The sequence below is a fragment of the Lucilia sericata genome, unplaced genomic scaffold (assembly GCF_015586225.1).
Source record: "Lucilia sericata isolate MDLA Ls3-8-SP2 unplaced genomic scaffold, ASM1558622v1 Contig000427F_arrow, whole genome shotgun sequence".
Lineage (NCBI taxonomy): Eukaryota > Metazoa > Arthropoda > Insecta > Diptera > Calliphoridae > Lucilia > Lucilia sericata.
Genome location: NW_023994442.1, coordinates 325,601 through 344,814, shown reverse-complemented (window position 1 = coordinate 344,814; position 19,214 = coordinate 325,601). Strand labels below are relative to the sequence as shown.

General features: G+C 31.1%; 1 protein-coding gene across 1 annotated transcript in view; it reads left to right on the top strand.

The window, feature by feature from the left end:
• Positions 1-10,827: 10,827 nt before the first annotated feature.
• The window catches only part of LOC119604770 (ankyrin-3-like), a 113,748-nt gene continuing 105,361 nt past the window's right edge, over positions 10,828-19,214 (top strand). The window contains 1 exon segment of the mRNA XM_037957599.1: positions 10,828-10,939. The gene's annotated coding sequence lies outside the window, so the exon portion shown is untranslated.

The following is a 19,214-nucleotide window of genomic DNA, read 5'->3' as shown; positions in this document are numbered from 1 at the left end:
TATGTCACAAAAGTAAGTATGCAGATCATTTCAGTATATATTTGGTTTAATGATATTAACAAAATTTATGAAAATTTACTTGTATTAATATAATTACTTTTTAATAAAATATTTTTTTACACAATAACTTGGAAAACATCTACTTTTAGTTCCGAAATCTTGAAATTTGGGCCGATTGGCTCCGGAATTAATTAGTAGAACAGTTTTTTTCTCATTTCTACGATTTTTTTTACACTTTAGACACCGGATTTTGGATCTGGTGGTCATTGAACCCTCCAAATGATGCATTGGAAATAGAATTTTTAACTTTTGAAAAGAGTTGTTATTTCGAAATTAATGTTATGTGCATGGATTTGGCTATTTTGAACACAGTACGTTCTTAAAAAACCGAAACTTTCCGATTCTTAAGACTTATAACATAAACTTTAAAATTTGGATAATTCTATATATTTCCTTTAATTTAAACAGGTTTTCGAAATATCCGATTTCCAAAGCATACAATAATGCTACCAATCATATCTTGATATAGTCGATACAATAACCATGTTTTATGGATCGGACATTTTATTTGTTCTAGCAACAAATTAAGATGTATCCGTGTTCAAAATTGTTCAATTCGTATTCATACCACCAATTGAGCCTGATTTAATGTAAAAAAATATTTTGGACAATAATCAATTTCAGAACCGATATGTAGTGTAAGTTATTGACATGGTCACCATTGACGATTATTGGTAGTATTTAGGATGTGTAATGGATGATTGGAACCAAAAAACTTGTTTTAATTAATGGATACTAGTACAAATATTATTAATATCGCATTTTAAGATATATTTTTAGGAAATCGCCATTAAATATCGAATATGAACGCTATACTATGTTAAAAACGACAATGTTCTGCAATGGATTGCAATTATTGTAAAGAAACAATTAATTTAAAAGTTAAAATATCGTCTTCTAATGTATCATAATGAACAAACGAGGATGTTATTGAATACCCGTTCCAAAACTCCGGGGGTTTAAATAGTCAGATGTTCTTAATAGGAAAAAATGCTCCTATAAATAATATTCAGATCAATTACCAAAAACTTCAATTTTTCGGAACAAAAAGTGAATTTTTTCCATGTTTAGTGTACAGAATATTTTATTATAAAATAATTACATTGAAACAGGTAAAATTTTCATGAATTTTGTTAATATCATTAAGCCAAATACATATTGAAATTATCTGTATACTTACTTTTGTGACGTAAATTTTGCACCTATTTAACTACACCTTAAATGAGAACTCAAGTAACCAAAATAACCCGGAAAAAAGTAGTGAATAATAATTATAATAATTGAGACTGTTTGTTTGTTACGCTTTCACGCCAAAGTTACTGAACCGATTTACATTAAATTTTCATTAGAGACTTACAGAAAACTCCTGAACCGATTTACATAAAATTTGGTATACCGATCTCGGGATCTAGATCGGACGCCACGCCCCTTTTTACACCAACTTTTTGTAAAACATTATTAAACCAAATTTACGTTCAGGCATACAAAAAACTACTGATCCGATTTTCATGAAATCCATTATAATGAATGTTGTGGAATGAACAGTACGAAACATTACATCTTCAAAACCTATATATTATATTAAATATATATGAGACTTTTTTTTACTCTTTCACTACATAACTAATAAACTTATTTACATAAAATTTGGCATTTAATAGGTCTAACCTCAGAAGTTAAAAAAAAACTCTATATGGTTTTGATTGGATGCTACGCACATTTTTATGTTCACTTTTTGAATAATAGCTAAAACACCAAATTTCTAGGCTAAATATAACAAGTAAGAGTGTTATATTCGGCTATGCCGAATCTTATATACCCACCATCAAATTACTGCCATATAAATAAACTTTGATATTTTGAATATTTTATTATTATATATCGATACTAATGTGAACATCACGGTAATATTTGAAATAGGTCTATTAATGGGGGTTCAACTATTGACAGTGCTCTTTCGAATTAAAAATACTAATTTGTATAGGGAGTAGGGTTATTTATACATATATGGATGAATTCTCATAAAAGTCGGTAGGAAGATTTCAGTTCAGTTTATGTCGAATTGCATTGCAGTATCCGCATTTTCAGGCAGTTAAAGTAATTTCCTTAAGGGGACCTTGTATGGGGGAAAAGATTAATTATGAACCGATCATCCTTAAATCTCGTAGAACGAATCATATTCATGTAAAATTTCCAACCAGTAATGAGCATTGTAATCATTTTCGGTGGGTAATTATGGACTGATCATCATAAAAATTGGTAGAGACTTATCAGTGTCGAATTCCATCGCTGTACTCGCATTTTTAAGCCAGTAATAAGCGTTAAAGTATTTTTCTGATGGGGACCTTAAATGGGTAGGGTCAATTATGGGTCGACCCCCACACATTTTGTAGAGAGATGTTAGATCAAACAAAACTAGTTTATGTCGAATTTCATTGATCTACTAGCATTTTTAAGCCAGTACTGAGTTTTAAAGTCATTTTCTGAAGGGGCCTTATATGGGGGAGGGCCAATTATAGACCGATCCTCGTAAAATTTTGTAGAACAATCTTGGTTCATACAGGTCACGTTTATATCGAATTTCATCGCTTTACTCGTTTAAGCCAGTAATGAGCGTTAAATTATTTTTCTGATGGGGACCTTATATGTGGGGGGGGGGGGTGTTTGTTCAGTTAAGGCCCGATCCACAAAAAATTTGGTTAAGTGATTTTGGCTTTGCAAGGAACTTACTTGAGTCGAATTTCAATGCTATACTCGTTTTTTTTTTAAATCAGTAATGGGCCTTAAAGTCATTTTCTGAAGGGGACCTTATATGGGGGGGTAGGGTCAATTATGGACCGATCCACATAGAATTTTGTGGAGAGATTTTTACTCGTATAGAACTTACTTATGTCAAATTTCATCGCTATACTTGTATTTTTACCGCCAATAATGAGCGTTAAGAGTAATTTTCTGAAGGGGACCTTATATGCGGGGTAGGGTCAATTATGGGACCGTTTCCACATATAGTTTGGTGAAGAGATATTGGCTTGAATGAAACCTATGTGAGTCAAATTTCATCGCTATATTCGTATGTTTAAGCCGGTAATCAGAATTATAGTAATTTTCAAAAGGGGGCCTTATATGGGGGTTAGGGCCAATTGTGGTCCTATGTGCGACATAATTCAGAATTTATTTCGGAGGTCAAAAAACTGACTTATGCGAATTTTGTGCCATTTGCTTCATAAACAACGAATTTGTGAATGTTTGAAGCTCTTTATACAATATTCCGGGGGGTACATTTGTATGGGGGCTATGTGAAATCGTTGACCGATTTTGCCCATTTTCAATACCAAACATTTCTGATCAATAAAAAATATTTTGGGAAAATTTTCATCCCAATATCTCTTTTTTTGTGGACGCTATCGTGCCAATAACAGACAGACGGACAGACGGACGGACATAGCTAGATAGTCTTAGAATCTTACGAGATCCCAGAATATATATACTTTATGGGGTCTGTGAACAATATTTCGATGTGTTACACACGGAATGACAAAATCAATATACCCCCCATCTTTTTTGATGGTGGGTATAAAAAAACATGAACCGATTTTCAGAAATTTTGGCAACAGACAGTGTATTTTTAGAATCAACTTTTTGATCTGGATTTTATGCTTCCTGAAATTTTGAATGACAACAGTTCTATCTTGGAAGGTTAGGTTAGTTGAGGAAGAGAAAGTTTAATACATTAAATTCGAATACCACAAATTGCGGGCCTGTTATAATCTTAATGAAATGCAATGACCTGTAATCCGCTGCATATCCTAAAAACTATTTTAAAACAGAATCGGAAATTTTTTATCAAGTATATTGTTGTAGATCTGTATATATTACTCCCATCACTTATATTTTCCACCGGTAAACTATTTTTATTTCAAAATCTTTAATTTGCTGTATATCCTCAGAAAATAACAATTTTTAAAGAGAATCGGATGTAGTGTCCTACGATCGAGAAAACTATAACTATATTAGATCTTGAATGAATGTCTACGATGTCACTTTGTATGCAGTACTGAACAAAAACTTCTCCTAAAATAGGGTAATAATATATTCATATTAGATTTTTCACAAAATACGAATTTAAATTTAAATCTACAAATCCATCTAGAAAATCATTTATATCTCCCCTCAAAAATTTCTTTTTATATAACTCTTTAAAAATTACTTTAAATAACTCTCAATTCGGAAAAAATAAAGATCCGTAATCACTCATATTTTCATACAAAATATAAAATTAAATTTATTTTTAAATCGAGATAAACAATATATGTATTTGACTACTCATTTGAGTGTCCTGAAAGACAGCACTTTTGCAAATCTTATATAGGTATACCTCTGAAACGATGCATATAAAGCATTGTATATAAAAATATAGATGAATTCATCTTTCAAGATCTTTTATACTTTTAGAAAATTATCCACCAAAAATTCTGCACGTATGTAGCACCGCATTTATTCCAAGCTTTTCAAATTAAATAATGATTTTGAATAATTCTAGCACACTCCATCCAAAACTTTAGTGTGGATACATAAAGCTAATGAATAAAATAATATTTTTTAACATACTTTTTTATAACTGGATGTATTTTTGAGAAACAAAGACGAAAAAACGGTGGTTTTACTCTTTAATGACCAACTCAAAATTGTTTGTCAAATTAAAAGTAGTTTTGTTTTCGCTGTCAATATTCAAGTATTCTTCATATTTTCCTAGGGCTGAAAAAATAGTTATTTTGTTCTTTTTAAAGGAATTTGAAAATCAATGAGCTCAAATTTTTCATGATTTTGTGCAGAATTTTCTCATAATCGTTTCAGAGTTTCTTCAATTGCATGTACTTTTTCAACAGCAAAAAAAAATCGCTTGAAATTTTATACGGTTAATGGTACGTATTTTTGAAATTAATACAATGCCCCGAAGACTTTTGCCTCTTTACACCAGGGGTACTACAATTCAAAGTACGGTGTGACGTAATTTAAACTGAACAGTTCTTTAAAATCTACTGCACATGGAAAAAATAAAACAAATCATTTGAAAGTGTCCTTAGTTCCCTACCAATGATTGAAAATGCTGATTACAGTATAATTTCTCAAAAAGTTTTTTAAATTTTCTAAAAATTTTATAACTTAAGCTCATTTTCAATTTCTAAAATTTTAACTTTAAGGATTAAAAAAGGCAGAAAAATAAAATAACTATTTTATCGTTATAAGATAAATTTTGATATATATTTCAAAAAAATAGAAAAATATTCTCTTTACTTTTTGAAGAAACCCAAGCAACGCCGGGTACACGCAGCTAGTTTCTGTATATAAGAGCAATACTTGTAGCAAATTTTATATGGATATCTTAATTTAGTAATGAGATATGTGCGTTTAGCGATTTTCGGGAGGGGACCTTGTATGGGAGCTAAGACGAATTATGGACTGATCGGAAAATAATTTCAGAGTAACATTTCTGTATATAAGATCAATACTTGTAACAAATTTTATATGGACATCTTAATTAAGTAATGAATTATGTGCCTTTATGTGATTTTCGGGAGGGGACCTTGTATGGGAGCTATGACCAATTATGGACCGATCGAAAAAAAATTTCACGGTAATATTTCTGTATATAGGAGCAATACTTGTACAAAATTTTATATGTATATCATAATTTAGTAATAAGTTATGCGCGTTAAGTGATTTTCGGGAAGGGACCTTATATGAGAGCTATGTCCAATTATGGACCGATCCAGAAAATTTTTTCGCTATATGAATTCTATTGACATAGATATTTAATACATAAAATTGTTTGAAGATATCAACATTCTGACGGAAGTATTAACAATAATCTAATTTTCCGGAAATATGTACTTTTGTATGGGAGGTATAAGAAATTATGGATTGATTCCGGCAATTTTCAACAAGAATAAAGTTCTCGTGTAAAAACAAATGTGTGATTATTTTCATGTAATTATAGTGCATAGTTTTCATTTCACCAGAATGTGTAAAAAATGCTTATTTTTTTCTAAGTTGTTTTAAATTTCGTTTCATAACTTTTCCCGATGTGAACCGATTTTGCTCATTTTCAATACCAAACTGCCTAGGAGAATAGGGAATATTCGGGCCAAATTTTAAACAATTTTTCCCTTCGTTTTTTACGTGAGCGTGTTTTACACAGACACATAAAGATCAAGAATATATATACTTTGTTGGGTCTCAGATGTATATTTCTTGGTGTTACACATGAAATGACAAATTTATGTATACCCTCTATCACCACTCATGGTCGTGGAGGGTATAATAAAAAAACATATTCTCTTTTCCTCCTTTAAAACACTCTGTTTCATTATACCGTCCACCACCATCAGTGGTAATAAGTTTGTCATTTCGTGTGTAACACCAAAAAATATTCATCTGAGACCCAACAAAGTATATATATATATACAGTCGCGAGCAAAACTGCGTACATGTTTAGCCAATAAGACTTAAAAATGCTATAAAACCCATAAAATAAAGGAAAAATAATTAAGTTTTCAATTTAAAATATTCAGTAAAACAATATAAAAAGAAAACAAAATTAAATTCATTCATCTAAAGATTAAAACATATTTATAAATAAAGTCGAAGTATCCAGTTTTGCACGTTTAAACGTTTTAAAAAATTTTGATTTTTAATATTTTGTGTAAAGTCCTTTTGCTTTTATGACACTTTTTATACATTTAGGCGTACTTTTGACTAAGGTCTCAATGGTCCGGTGCGGAATACTAGACCACTCCGTTTGTACTCTCGACCAAAGTTCTTTAAGATTTCTAGGTGCATTATCGAATTGCGCAAGACGTTTTTTTAACAAAGCCCATAAATTTTCAATTGGATTGATTTCCGGGCATTGAGTTGGCTATTGCATCGTTTGAAAATTCTGCGCTGAAAGTTGGAGCATAACCTCTGACTCTGGATATGCACATTCTTCCACAAAATCTGGAATATTGGATTGAAAATGCTCAAATAATCGTCCTTTTTCATTATAGCATCTAATTTTACTAAAGAACCGAGATTCTACCAAGTGAAACAATCCCACAGCATCAGATTACCACCCGCATGTTTCAGCGTTTCTTTTACTTGGTTCTTTTTTAAGCTTTCATAAGGGCGGTGCCAGTAATATTCCTTGCCATCAGACTGAAAACGATTAGTCTTCGTTTCATCGGACCATATAACCCTTCACTGGACCATATAACCATTTTTCCAGTCATTAACACTCCAATTTTTGTGCTTCTTGCTAAATTTAAGACGATCCTTCACATTTTTTTTCTGATAACGCTGGTGTTTTCTGCTTTACGCCTGATATAAGGCCAATTCTACGAAGAGCTCTCCGGGCTGCCCATTCACTTAAGGACTTATTTATGGCGACAGGAGCCTGTTTTTGGTGTTTTACCTGTTTGGATGTCAATTAACGCTCCATAGTTTCTTAACTTCTGGTGTGCTTATATTTTATACCCTACACCACTTTAGTGGGGAGGGTATATTGGGTTTGTGCTGATGTTTGTAACGCACAATAATATTGTTCATATACCTTAAAGTATACCAATCGGCTTAGAATCATTTTCTGAGTCGATTTAGCTATGCCCGTCCGTCCATGTAATCCTTGTAATCAAACTACAGGTCGCAATTTTGAAGATAATTCAATGAAATTTGGTACATGATCTTCTATTGTCCTAGGGACGAAGCCCATTGAAAATGGTTACAATCGGTCCATTATTTCACCTAGCCCCAATACAACTGAACCCCCGAATAGGGCTTGTAAACCTTGTAATCAAACTACAGCTCGCAATTTTGAAGATAATTCAATGAAATTTGGCACACGATCTTCTATGGTACCAGAGACGAAGTCTATTGGAAATGGTTAACAGCGTTCCATTATTTCACCTAGCCCCATACAACCGAACCCCAGAATAGGGCTTGTAAACCTTGTAATCAAACTACAGCTCGCAATTTTGAGGATAATTCAATGAAATTTTGCACACGATCTTTTATGGCACCGGAGACGAAGTGTATTGAAAATGGTTAACATCGGTCCATTATTTCACCTAGCCCCCATACAACTGAACCGGACTAATATGGCTTTTAATTTCATAATTAAGTATAATATACTCGTATCTCGACAAAAAGCTGCAAAACGTTCAAACATACAAACAAACAAATATATATATATATATATATATATATTCCCATAGCCCCCATACAAAGCTACATATTCCCGGAAATTAATTTATCGTTAATAACTTCCTCAAATATATCGGTATCAACCCAAAATTTTGTACAAATTCACATTATTTGAACAGGAATCAAAACTACGGACTTAGATCTGTATCGGTCCACAATTGGTCATAGCTCCCTAAAATCACTTAAACAAGCTTAATTCAATGATAGATAAAGCTATCGGAATTAAATTCGATATGAATATGTTTGTGTATAAATATTATTTACTTTGCGAATTTTTTTTCGGATCGGTCCGACGTGAATTTGTTTCGTATATGTATATATAAATCATTCGTGAAAATTTTCCACATCGGTCCATAATTGGTTACATTCCATATAAGGAATTTTTTCAGCATCGGTCCATAACTAGCTCCCATATAAGGTTCACTCCTGAAAACCACTTAATAACACATAATTTATTATTAAACTCGACATGAGTGTGTTCTGTGTATAGATAAATCATTTTGATTATTTTTTTTTTTCGAATTAGTCCATTATTGGTCATAGTTCCCATATAAGTTATCGGTAGGATCGGCACATTCTGACTTCCTGTCAATCAACCTAAGCGCCATTACAGTTTGTTAAAAACGCCAGCAGCATAAATTCTCGGACAGCGACAACAACCCTTATATTTCGATAAGTAAAGTCCGTTTGGAGAACGTTTGAGAAACTTCTCGATTTTTATTATACTCAAGCAGTAAAAAAGTAAGTGCATCCTGCATTTTATCATCAATGTTATTTATTCGTCTTAATAAATAACAAATTTCTTCATATAATGATTGGAATTTGTTGAAATAGTTAAATTTTTATTGGTTTAAATCAGTGGTGCTCAAACACATACTACCATAGTTTTATTTATGTTGGTAAAGCAGCAGAGAACAGAATTCAATTCAAAATAAAAGTATACTAATAAAATTACTACAAACTATAAAGTATATGCTAACAGTCAAATATTTATTATGGATTTTGACAGCCAGCGTATATCAAAGTCTATATGTAAACAACTATCAACTGTTCTCTCATGTTCTCCTACATTAATTCGGCTTTCTCAAAATTTTGTTGTAGTATTTCTGTGTGTATTGTAAAAAAATCGCGCACAAACCTTACTTCGACAAGTGCTGATCAGCAACTGATTTGATTTTGTTTTTCAAGTTGAGTGCAAACCAACTGATATTGCTCATTATAAAAAGAAGAAGAATTAAACCTATAATGTATTACACAACAACATACAACATCAACTTAGCGTCAGCAGAATTTTCTTACGCTATCACGCGTGCTATGAAATGGCAATCTTGAGCTCCTCTGGTTTAAATGACAACTTTTTACTAATTTCCTGATTGCCCGAAATTGGAAATCTCCATTTGATATACATAATATATGTTTAACATTTCCTAAAATTTGTTTAACAATCTTTGGTCTGTCTTCATATGCACAAACGGAAAATAATGTTTAGAATTATCTATCCAAAATTTTTAAAAATCACAATAAAAATCAAAGAAAATATACAATTTTGTACTAAAAATTTGATTTTTTGAAACCGGTTAACCGAGACTTAAAAACCGCATAACCCAGTTAACCGAAACCAATGTTTTAAAAAGACCGGTTTGCGAAAAACCGAAATAAGCAATAAAAACCGGTTTTTCGGTTAACCGGTTTATAAACACTAACAAAATTACTTTAACGTTCATTACTGGTTAAAAATTACGAGATAAAATTTGACACATGTAAGTTCCTCGCGAGCTAAAATCTCTCTACCAACTTGTATACTCCCCTTATAAGATTCCCTTCATAAATTACTTTAACGCTCATTGCTGGCTTAAAATAAAAGTATAGCGATGAAATTCGACTAAAGTAAGTTCCTTGCGTGCCAAAATCTCTTAACCAAATTTTATGTGGATCTATAATTGACCCTATCTTTCCCCCTTTAAGGTTCCTTTCAGAAAATTATTCTAACGCTCGTTACTGACTTAAAAGTGCGAGTATTGAGATGAAATTCGACATAAGTAAGTTTCTTATAAGCCAAAACCTCTCTACTGACTTTTATGACATTCGGCATATGATTGGTCCCCATATAAGATCCTCTTCAGAAAATGAAATTCGACACACATAAGTTTTATATGAGTTAAAATCTCTTTACCAAATTTATTGAGGATCGGTCCATAATTGACCCTACCCGCATATAGAGTTCCTTTCAGAAAATTACTTTAACGACCATTTTTGGCTTAAAAATACGTGTACACTGTAGAGTTATGAAACTTGATTTAAGAACTTTTATAGGAACTCAAATCTTCTAACCGAATTTCATGCGGAAAGCTTCGGTTTGATAATAAAATTCTATCAATCGGGTATAATAATTAATAATTTCATTTAATTTTAGACGAACTCTATTAATTTATCATTGTTAAATATATTTCTGGGCAGTCCCCTGAAAAGTTTAAAAAACTATTATTATAAATTTTTAATTTAAAATAATATATACAAATTTTTAACATTTCAGAATGATGCTACAATATCATTTTTAAGAGCTGCTCGCAGTGGCGAACTAAGTAAAGTGGTGGAGTTCTTAGAGAGTGGCCAAATTACAGATATCAATACCTGCAATGCTGTAAGTAAAGTGAACTTTTTGTTTTTTATTATTTACTAGATAACCCAGTGTGCTTCGCTTCCCTAGAAACAATATAAATAAAAAACCCTTTACGATATTAAATTCATCGAACAAAAGACAGTTGTTTTGTCAACATTTCAATGCCATAGTAAACACATTAAAACTAAGGTAGGTTCTAGTGGAACCTGTTACATAGTCCGGTTATTTTCCGCGAATTGTTCACATGGCTTTCGGTATTGCATGTAAGAAATTTGAGGATTTTAGCTATAATGGTTTCCTAGATATACGATTTGTATTTAATTCACCACGCTCCCGTTATCCCACAATTTATTATACAATTGTTTACATGAATGTCAAAACTGTTCGTGAAAAATTTGAGCATTCTAGCTCCAATAGTTTCCCCGATACGGGGGCAAATCAAGCCCCCGTGACCGCCAATTTATTAGGCAAATACTAACATGGATGTCAATTTTTTTACAAAATTTGAGCATTAAAGCTCTAATAGTTTCCCCGATATACGATTTTTTATTTAATTCTAATGGGAGGGACACGAGGGATACGAGTTTTCCAGATATACGAATTTTGATACTAACTTTATATGGGGGATGACACGACCACTATTTCTTATCCGCCCAATTTGCACAAATTTTTTATGTATATTGACACTGTAGTTTATCGTACAAAATTTGGGAACTGTAGCTGTTATAGTTTTCCAAATTTACGTCCTTTGTATTGGCTAGCAATATAGGCGTGGGATGCTAGTTTTCCCATTTTCCCCCAGAATTCAAATATGTGTCAAAGTTCTTCGTGCATAATTAGAGGACTCTACCCAGTTTCTGAGAAATACTACTTTTAATACTTATTTAGTAAGTGGGCGTGACAGTTAGCCCACTTGGAATTTCAAAATAAAAGCACAAATTGTCCAAAGGAGTTCAGATAGCTATTTCTTAAAAATTTTTTGATTTTTTTTAAATAATTATTTTTTTTCAAAATGGGTCCTTTTTGTTTTGATTAAAAAAAAGCTTATACAATTTCATTAAAGGGCTTTATAGTTCCAAAAAAATAATTTTTTAGCTCAGGAATAATTTTTTTTTTCAATATTTGGCATTTTTATTTTTTTGTATTTTCTTCACTCAAAAGAAAGCTTGAACCATTTCCTTTAAGAGCTTTGTGGTCAGTTTGTGGGATGTAAAGGCTCATATGTGAAAAAAATAAGTAAGAGTGCTATATTCGGCACCAGCTACTTTTATATTAATACTTTTTTAATTGATCAAATATTTGTAGAAATAAGATTTATCATGTCTTAAATAGAAAAACCCCAAGATTTAAACAGCTTAAATCTGTTACAATTAATTTCTTTTAAATTTTTAAAGCGCCCTAAGATATGCTTTAACGATATTTAATAATTTGTGTGAAAGATTTAAGGAAATTCAAATTCTCGGGCAGGACCTAGTATGGGGATATTACAGACCGATCGTAAAAAATCTTAAAGTAACATTTCTGTATATAGAAGCTATATTTCAGTCAAATTTTGTATCTACATATATCGTAATTTAGTAATAAGTAATGTGTGTTTAAGAGATTTTCGTAAGGGAACCTTGTACCAAATTTTATATGGATATTTTAATTAAGTAATGAGTTATGTGCGTTTAAGTGATTTTCGTAAGAGGACCTTGAATGGGAGCTATGACCAATTAACGACCGATCGGAAAAAAATTTCACAGTAACATTTCTGTATATAAAAACAATACTTGTACCAAATTTTATATGGATATCTTAATTAAGTAATGAGTTATGTGCGTTAAAGTGATTTTCGGGAGGGGACCTTGTATGAGAGCCGATCGGTATGGGGATATGACCAATTATGGACCGATCGTAAAAAATCTTTAAGTAACATTTCTGTATATAGAAGCTATATTTCAGTCAAATTTTGTATATATATCGTAATTTAGTAATAAGTAATGTGTGTTTAAGAGATTTTCCTAAGGGAACCTTGTATGGGACCGATCGCACCCATATTATGAACCGATCTTGAAAAAATCTTAACTAATATTTGTGCAACATTTTGTAACAATAGCTTTATTTGGTAATGAGCAGGGCAACCAAAAATATGCAATATCATATTTTTTGCTGCGCGTCATATGGACACGCAAGTAGGCTATTTATCCATTTCAGACAATTTAACGAATTTTCGCATAGATTTGTAAGAGCGTATTTTTGCATATTTTGTTCTTTACAGCATATTTTTGCATATTTTAAATTTTACAGCATATTTCCGCATATCTTACTCATAATCGCATATTTTTTTATAATGTTGTTTTCAAATAAAAACAGATTGAAAAATTTTTTTGGGAAATTAATGAATAACTAAAGATAGGATTTTATAACCCCGATAATTTGTATCTCGTTATTATATGTATACGGGAAGGTAAGCTGGCGGAAAGGTCTCCGTGTGCTTTACCGATGTCCTTTAACTAAAGTACAATTCAAATGACTAGAAATGAATTATCTGCATTATAAAATCCTACCTTTAGTTATTGCCAAGTTGTTATAATGGGGTAAATAAAATTTTAAACCCATTCCCTAAAAATAAATTCATATAGTTAAATTACTTTTTGATGACACAAGAATGAAGCTTGTGTAAAAGGGCTGAAATCGATCTACAACCGTACCCCTCGAATTGGCCTCTCGAGCTCAAAATTATGTTAAATGTTTCAGTACAGATTGGACTTTCAGATAACATAACGGATTTTATAAATGAATGGTTCTTCCCGCTTTTATAAGGTCTCAAAAATGGTAAAAACGGTGTTTTCATTTGGAAAATGGGAAATTTTAAGTGCATATTTTGTATATCTTTAGAGCATATTTTTAGTTTTTAAGAGCATTTTTATGCGCATAAAACACTTTTTTTAGAGCATATTTTTGCTTGCCCTGGTAATGAGTAATGTGGGCTTAAGAGATTTTCGTAAGAGGGCCTTGTATGGGAGCTATGGCCAATTAAGGACCGATCGGAAAAAAAAAATTCACAGTAACATTTCTGTATATAAGAGCAATACTTGTACCAAATTTTATATGGATATCTTGATTTAGTAATGAGTTATGTGCGTTTAAGTGCTTTTCGGGAGGGGACCTTGTATGGGAGCTATGTCCAATTATGGACCGATCCAGAAAAAATTTTCTCTATATGAATTCTATTGACATAGAATTTTAATTTGTAAAATTGTTTGAAGATATCAACATTCTGAAGGAAGTTATTAACAATAATCTCATTTTGTATGTACTTTTGTATGGGAGGAAGAATAAAGTTCTCGTGTAAAAACAAATGTGTGATGATTTTCATGTAATTATATTGCAAAGTTTTCGTGAAAATTGCATAAGAATGTGTAAAAAATGCTCATTTTTTCTGAGTTGTTTTAAATTTTGATTCATAACTTTTCCCGATGGGAACCGATTTTGCTCATTTTCAATACCATAGGACAATAGGGAATATGCTGGCCAAATTTCAATAATTTATATCACTTCGTTTTTACGTGAACGTGTTTTACACAGACAGACGGACATAGTTAATCGACTCAGAATTTCATAAGGACCAAGAATATATATACTTTGTTGGGTCTCAGATGAATATTTCTTGGTGTTACACACGGAATGATAAAGTTATATATACCCTCTATCACCACTCATGGTGGTGAAGGGTATAATAATCAAAGTGATTTATCTATACACAGAACATACTCATGTCAAGTTTAATAATAAATTATGTGGTATTAAGTGGTTTTCAGAAGTGAACCTTATATGGGAGCTAGTTATGGACCGATGCTGAAAAAATTCCTTATATGGAATGTAACCAATTATGGACCGATGTGGAAAATTTTCACTAATGATTTATATATATATATATACATATATACAAAACAAATTCACGTCGAGTTTTACCCTGATAGCTTTATTTATCAATGAATTATGCGTATTTAAGTAATTTTCGGATGTGGACCTTATATGGGAGCTATGACCAATTATGTACCGATCCGAAAAAAAATTCGTAATGTAATTAATATTTATACACAAAACATATTCATGACGAATTTTATCCCGATAGCTTTATTTATCAATGAATTAAGCTTGTTTAAGTGATTTTAGGATGTTGACCTTATATGGGAGCTAGTACCAATTGTGGACTGATCTGGGAAAAATTTCACCGAATGATTTATATCTATATACAAAACATATTCACCTCGAGTTCTACCCTGATAGCTTTATCAATCAATAAATTATGCGCATTTGAGTGATTTTCGGATGGAGCTATGACCGATTATGGACCAATCCGGAACAAATTTCGTAGAATGATTTATGTATATACAAAACATATTCATGTCGAATTTTATCCCGATAGCTTTATTTATCAATAAAATATGTTCATTTAAGTGATTTTTTAAAGTGGACCTTATATGGGAGCTATGACCAATTGTGGTCCGATACAGATCTAAGTCGGTAGTTTTGATTCCTGTTCATATAATATCAAAATTTTGTGTTGATACCGATATATTTGAGGAAGTTATTTACGATAAATTAATTTCCGGGAATATGTAGCTTTGTATGGGGGCTATGGGAAATTTTGGATCGATTGTTACAATTTTAAACATAATTAATCTATAGATGGAAAAAATAATGTGTAATAAAATCTGTCGAATTATCTTTGGTAGTTTCTGAGGAAACTACTCAAGAATTAGGGAAAAAAAACTTAATTTTTTTGAGGTAGTCTAAAATTTTTACTCATAATTTTTTACGTTGTGAACCGATTTTGCTGATTTGCAATACCAAACTAGTTAGGAAAACAATGAAGATTCTCAGTGAATTTGGTTGATTTCATTTGCTTAGTTTTAACGTGAGCGTGTTTTAACCGTTATGTCAATACCCACTTACACGGGTATAATTTTTGAAGTGATATATCTCGAGATCTATATATCGTATCGGCTTGAAATTTGGACTATGCCTTCAAAGTAATGTTTTCTATATATTTTCCAAAAATTAGTTAGATATATAGTTAGTTAGATATTAGTTAGATATATAGCCCTAATAGTTTCTCAGATATACGAATTTTTCTATTTGATTCATGTGGGGGCTTCAAGACCCCCTAGATGAAAGACCGATTTTTTTCCTCCAAAATGTTCAAATGAATATTTAAGTTCTTCGTGCAAAATTTGAAGAATTTAGTTCCATTAGTTTTCCAGATAAACGAATTTTTGTCTTTAATTAATATAGGAGGTGCCGCTCCCCTCATGCTTAGTCCGCCAATTTATTACCCAAAATGTTTAGATGGAGGTTAAAGTTTAAGAATATACAATTTTTTGCAATTACTTCACGTGAGAGGCACCAAAATTGGGGATTCTAGCTGTTATAGTTTTCTAGATCTAAATATTTTAATAATTAGATTTTAGTATTTACATACTTCATATGGGAGGTGCCACGCCAGCTTTTGCTGAACTCCCTATTTTTGTCCAAAATATTTGTATTTAAACAAAAGTTACTTGTACAAAATTTGTGGACTCTATACGTGGGACCTCGCTCATTTGCAATTTCAACATAAAAAGCAGTTATAAGCCCTTCCAGACATACAGGAAGAGATTGTGAAAATTTCAAGAAAATCAGTTTAGATGTTTAAACTGATTAAATAAAAAACCCACTTAACGATTTTGAAAATTCTAACTACAATAGTTTTCCAGATTAACAATATGTTACATATGAGAGATGCCAAGCAAATTATTGCAAGTTCGCCAATTTCTATCTATCTGTGAAAAATTTGTATTTAATTCATATATGTGGTGCCAAGCGCCCCATTGAAAGTCCGCCCGTTATGCTCTAAATGTTCACATGAATGTCAAAGTTCTTCATGTAAAATTTGAAGATTCTAGCTCTAATAGTTTCTCAGATATACGAATTTAGTTCATGTGGGGGCTTCATGCTCCCCAGATGAAAGCCCGCCCTTTTTCCTCCAAAATATTCAGATGAATATTAAAATAATTTGTGAAAAATTTGAAGAATCTAGTTTTATTAGTTTCCCAGATAAAAGAAATTTTGTATTTAATTGATATGAGAGGTACCAAGTACCCAATTGGAAGTCCGCCCGTTCTACTCTAAATGTTCAGATGAATGTCAAAGTTCTTCAAGTAAAATTTAAAGAATGTAGCTCTAATAGTTTCTCAGATATACGAATTTTTCTATTTTATTCATATGGGGGCTCTAAGCCCCATATGAATAATATATATATATATATATATATATATATATATATATATATATATATATATATATATTTATTACCGATTTTCTATTTTTACCTCTTGTATCAATATCCAACATACCCCGGTATGTATACAAATTATATGTCAGTTATCGGAGAGAAACTAGGTTTCATTATAACTTTCATGTTTTATTATTAGAATTTTATATATTCTTGTATCTTATGAAAATAAATTATACTAAACAAAAATTTCGTTTCAAATACAGTCATGTGTCTTCATTCATAAATTTGAATGTGATATATTTGTGGATCATGTAACATTAACAAATATGCGCCGATTTTGATGAAATAATATTTTTTTATTGTATATGACTTAGTAAATTAAAATTATGCTGATTTTTCTATTTTATTCATATGGGGGCTCTAAGCCCCATATGAATAATATATATATATATATATATATATATATATATATATATATATATATATATATATATATATATATATATATATATATATATTTATTTATTACCGATTTTCTATTTTTACCTCTTGTATCAATATCCAACATACCCCGGTATGTATACAAATTATATGTCAGTTATCGGAGAGAAACTAGGTTTCATTATAACTTTCATGTTTTATTATTAGAATTATATATATTCTTGTATCTTATGAAAATAAATTATACTAAACAAAAATTTCGTTTCAAATACAGTCATGTGTCTTCATTCATAAATTTGAATGTGATATAATTGTGGATCATGTAACATTAACAAATATGCGCCGATTTTGATGAAATAATATTTTTTTATTGTATATGACTTAGTAAATTAAAATTATGCTGATTATAATAATTTTATTCTCATATAACCAAAAATATTTAAGTTTAAATTGAAAAATTTTAATTTTTGACCATGACTTAGCAATCTTTTTTTGCAAAAATGTTCCCTACTTACGAAAGTAAAAATTCTTTAATACTGATCGATTTTATACACCTTAATAAATAATATATAACAAGTAAGAGTGTTATATTCGGCCATGCCGAATCTTATATACCCACCATCAAATCATCCTTATAAATAAACTTTGATATTATCGATCTATGTTGAATCATATGTCGATATTATTATGAACATCAGGGAAATATTTGGAAGAGGGAATTTAATAAAGGCTTAAGCATGGACCGTGCTCTTCCGAATTAAAAATATTAATTTTGTTTGATCCAATATTTATAACCATAAACTCATACAAAACTTGTTTATGTGAAATTTCATCGCTGTAGTCGCATTTGAGCGTTACAGCCAGTAACGAGCGTTACAGTCACTATCTGAGGGGGACCTTATATGGAGGGTGGGGTCAGTTATAGACCGATCCCCATAAAATGTGATAAATAGTTTTTGGCTAGTACAAAACTTGTTTACGTAGAATTTCACTGCTGTAATAGCATTTTTGAGTCAGTAGTGAGCGTTAAAGTAATTTTCCGAAGGGGACCTTATAGGGGGGTATGGTCAATTACAGACTGGTCCTCATAAAATTTAGTGAGAGATTGTAGCTAATACGAAAATTGTTCATGTCGTACTCAGTACTCGCAGTTTTAAGCTAGTAATGAGCTTTAAAGTCATTTTCTGAAGGGGACCTTACAAGGGGGATAGGGCTAATTAAGGACCGATCCTTATAAAATTTGATAAAGAACTTTTGGCTCACACAAAACTAGTTTGTACCTTAAAGTTATTTTCTGAAGGAGACCTTAATACGAAAATTGTTCATGTCGTACTCAGTACTCGCAGTTTTAAGCTAGTAATGAGCTTTAAAGTCATTTTCTCATAAAATTTAAGAAAATGATTTTAGTTCCTATAAAATTTTTTTATGTCGAATTTTATTGCTATATATGTATATGCACATATGTTTCTTAAAGTCAGATATGAGCATTAAAGTCATTTTCTGAAGGGGCCCTTGTATTGGGGGTAGGGTCAATTATGAACCGATCCTTATAAAATTTTACGAAGAGATTTAAATTCTTATAAAACATGT